General features: G+C 32.8%; 1 pseudogene; it reads left to right on the forward strand.

Moving 5' to 3' along the window:
- Nucleotides 1-3,576: 3,576 nt before the first annotated feature.
- On the forward strand, nucleotides 3,577-3,695 carry LOC112471557 (annotated as a pseudogene).
- Nucleotides 3,696-3,953: the final 258 nt, after the last annotated feature.

Here is a 3,953-nt window from a genome sequence, read left to right on the forward strand (position 1 = left end):
ATTGTCTATTTCAGAATTATCTTCATTTGGATGTTTCTAATATTCTAATCTGTTTCTGCATTATTCATGCACTTGTATGCACACATATACACCTACTAAACTCACTTTATACTGAAAGAGAAGTGGGGAGGGACTTCACCTTGTGAAACAAAGCACAAACTCTTATTAATACAAGGTTATTTCACTTCTGACAGATCATGCTTCTGAATGCTTGATTTTAGTCTCTAAAACTGGCTGAAACCTGTTGTTAAATTAAGATATGAATGATGAATTCCAATTTTAACTCAGAACTGCCCTTTATTTAGAAACTGGCTTTGTTAAGATCTAAAAATCTTTTGTCCTAAAAAAAGAACAATTCAGATCCAGTTTTGATTTTTAATGACCTAAGAAAGTTAATTGTTTCTGTTTCCAAAGGTGAAAAAGCAGACCTTCAAATGACACAATCATGTTTATGAGACCTTCAATTGCCATTGTGGTCTAGGGCAACTGCTAAGAACTCTTGACAAAGGAGATAAGAAGACGGTGCAGTGTATTTAAATTCTTTCTTTAAAGAGTTTTAACTTACAAATATTTTATACACAATGATATAAAAATAATTATACTTAGAATTGGTAATAATACATTTTAATATTTATATTTTATAATGCTTTGCAGAATTCAGTGTTCTCTTAAAGGATTTTTTTCCGCCTTTTTAATGGATAATGAAGTGGTATATAGAGAATTCAGTGATTTGTGCAAGGACATGTAGTCATAAATATGATAAACGTAGCCCGACTCCAAGTCACTTATGTGATATAGCAAGCACAATGCTTTCTAAAACTGTAGTATACGTAAGAATCACCTAGAAAGCTTGTTAAAACAGTTCCTGAGCGCTACCTCTCTAGACAGTGATTTGGGCCAAGGTGGACATTTCCAATAAGCTCTCGTGTGATACTAACTTTGCTGCTTCATGGGCCACACTTTGAGCAGCTGGTTCCAATAGGCTTTGGCTTAACAAATTATAATTGCCTAATTTTTTAAGGCACTTAAGCTTTTAAAGCCCCTTCTCCTCACTTTTACATTCATGAAAATCATATCTAGTTTTCTCGTGAGAACTAAATGAAAAAATATGTTAAAAATGTGTATTCTGTCATAGGTGCTCACACTACTTGTTCCATTCTGCTCTCTGGAGTCATCCTGTGGAGCTATATTGATTCCTCTAGTTTCTTTCTCCTCAAGACTGCCACTCTATTCCCGTTCTGATGGAGTCCAGCAACCTTTAATGCTTCATTCTGACACCTTCCTGAGAGGATATTGAACTGAAAATTCAGCTGTTGAGAAAAATATTTATTATTAGAAGTATTAAGTTCTTTTTATGACATCAGCTCTCTCCCAACTTTGCAATACATTCATCATTTTAATGTTTCTCTGGGTTTTATCATAAAAATGACTGATTAATTCAGAACATTCTGAAAAACTGAATGTGAGAATTTAAGAAAAGGAACGCTGAAGTTGAACTTTTTATTATCTGTGGCACTAAATTTCTATTAACGTATTGACAATGAGTATAAAACTCATTGTTTTATATGAGTATTATTTTAAGGAATTTACTTAAGTGAGAAAGTGAACTAATCTAAAGCTTTTTAATATAGAATTGTTTTATTTCAACAAATTTCATTATTTGCTGGTTTGCTATACTGTTACTATGAGCTTATTTTTCATTTTCAAATATAATAAAAACTTTATTATAAAAAGAAAAACTTTAATAGTCCCTCTATTCAATTATAAAAAAGTCATAAAATACTTTCACGTAACATTTTAAATAATTATATTTTAAATACATAATTTAAATTTTATTATCATGACATTTCAAATCAGTCTTATCGAAATGTATATAAAGAAAATGTGTGGCAATGCAGGACCATATATGCTAATTAATGCATATTAATTAATTCTTAAAAAAATGAAGTTAGAGTTCTTACATATCATATCTTTTAATTTGGGAAAAAGCAAAATATATCTTTAGAAATACTATTTTTTAAAAGACAATTACTAAATTTCTATACTAAAAAAAATGGATAGCATTATGAAAGACTTTTGGATTACACATAATTGTAGCCTAAATAATACTTCTCAAAATTTTCTCACACATAGAACATATAAATACATCACTTCGATTAACATTTAATATGGGTTACATTTTAATAAAGATTTGTTGATTTCTGTTAATAAATGATTGAGAGTGTTAGAATATGGGGAATAACCGGATAACATTTTCAATTCTATCAATGAAGAAATAACTTCCTGAATTAACTCTCCTCTTTCTGCTTTATCCTTACATTGTCAAAGGTTTGGGACCTGGGTTTACCTATGTCTCAAATTTACAATTTATAATTTTATTTCCTGCCTCATATATGGCCTGGATCATGCTGAAACTACCCAGTGTTTTAATTCCTTGACTTGGACTCTAGAGGCTCCTTCAAACTTCTTCCCATATTGTTCCACTGAGTATGTAGCCCAGTGCGTTCAGGACAAGAAATATCTTTTTCGTTATGCCCCAGCCCAGGGAGAGTAGGTACTGGATATCCTGAATTTAAGACTGTAAGCATTTATTAATGATAGTAGAACAAATGGAAATTCTGTAGACCTAATGACATATTTTATAGAACATAAAGAAACAATTACTGTGTCAGCCTAAAGAGAGAAATTTCTTTAGAAAAAATATTTAATACATTGATAAGTGTTTATTATATGTCTGACATTTTAGGTGGTTCATATACAACAGTGAACAAAGCAATGATTCAATCTCTCATGAAACTTACATTCTAACAGAAAAATAGTAAATAATAATCAGAGTAATCAAGTAAATTTTGTAATAAATTAGAAGATGTTATAAGCTATAGGGAAACATGGACATAGAAAAGGAGAGTTACCTGAGGTGGGATTTTAAAAAGGGTCACTGAGTAAGTAGAAATTAAACAAAGGCTTGAAGGTTTTTAAGTAGATCGCCATCTAGATGTTAGGAGAAAGAACACTGCCAGCAGAGGGAGCAGTCAGTGCATATGCTCTAAAACTGTAGCAGGCATGGTGTGTTCATGGAGCTGCAGGAGGCCAGTATGTGCACTGAAGTGAATAAGAAGATAAACGTGGGCCAAATTCTGCAGGCCTTTGAAGGCCATTTGGTTTTTATTTTGTGCAAACCACTGCATAGTATTCTTAATATCTGATTTATACTTCAAAGGATTATACTTTCTGCTGTCTTTAGAACAGTCTGAGAGGGGAGCTTTAAGCAGGGAGAATTTTTAGGTGGCTCTTTCATTAATTCGGGTAAAATAATATGGATTTTGACTGTGGAAGTAGTTGTGAAGGTAGTTAGAAGGGGGTAGATGGTGGATACATTGGAAGATAAAGTTCATAGTTTCCTGGGACAGAGGCCGGGTGTGGGAGAAAAGGGAAAAGGAAGTATGATGTCAAGATTCAGAGACCGAGCAACTGACGGATGGCTTTGCTATCAACAGAGATGGCTTGAGTAGAATGATTTGAGGAGGGAAATGAGGGATTCAGTTCTGGACATGTCGAGTTTAAAAATGTTTCTTAGTCTACGGCCATGCCACCCTGAACAAGCCCCATCCCAAATGATCTCAGAAGCTAAGCAGGGTTGGGCCTGGTTAGTACTTGGATGGGAGACTGCTTAGGAAGAACGGGTGCTATAGGCGTAAAAAATAAAAGGTAAGGGATTGTAAGCTGACAAGGTCCTTGCAATCTATGAAGTCAGCCAAAGGTTGCCTCATCTAAAAAAATAAAAATAAAATAATAAAATAAATAAAATAAAATAAAATATATTTCTTAGACATCAAAACAGAGTTGACAATTTGTCCTGTCAAATTGGTACAAGTCAGTTTAGCAAACAATCTAGGATAGACATAATTTCAAGATTCATGGTCATTTGAATGTTATTTAAAACTGTGAAACTG

Source organism: Pteropus alecto, unplaced genomic scaffold (assembly GCF_000325575.1).
Source record: "Pteropus alecto unplaced genomic scaffold, ASM32557v1 scaffold57, whole genome shotgun sequence".
Classification (NCBI taxonomy): Eukaryota; Metazoa; Chordata; class Mammalia; order Chiroptera; family Pteropodidae; genus Pteropus; species Pteropus alecto.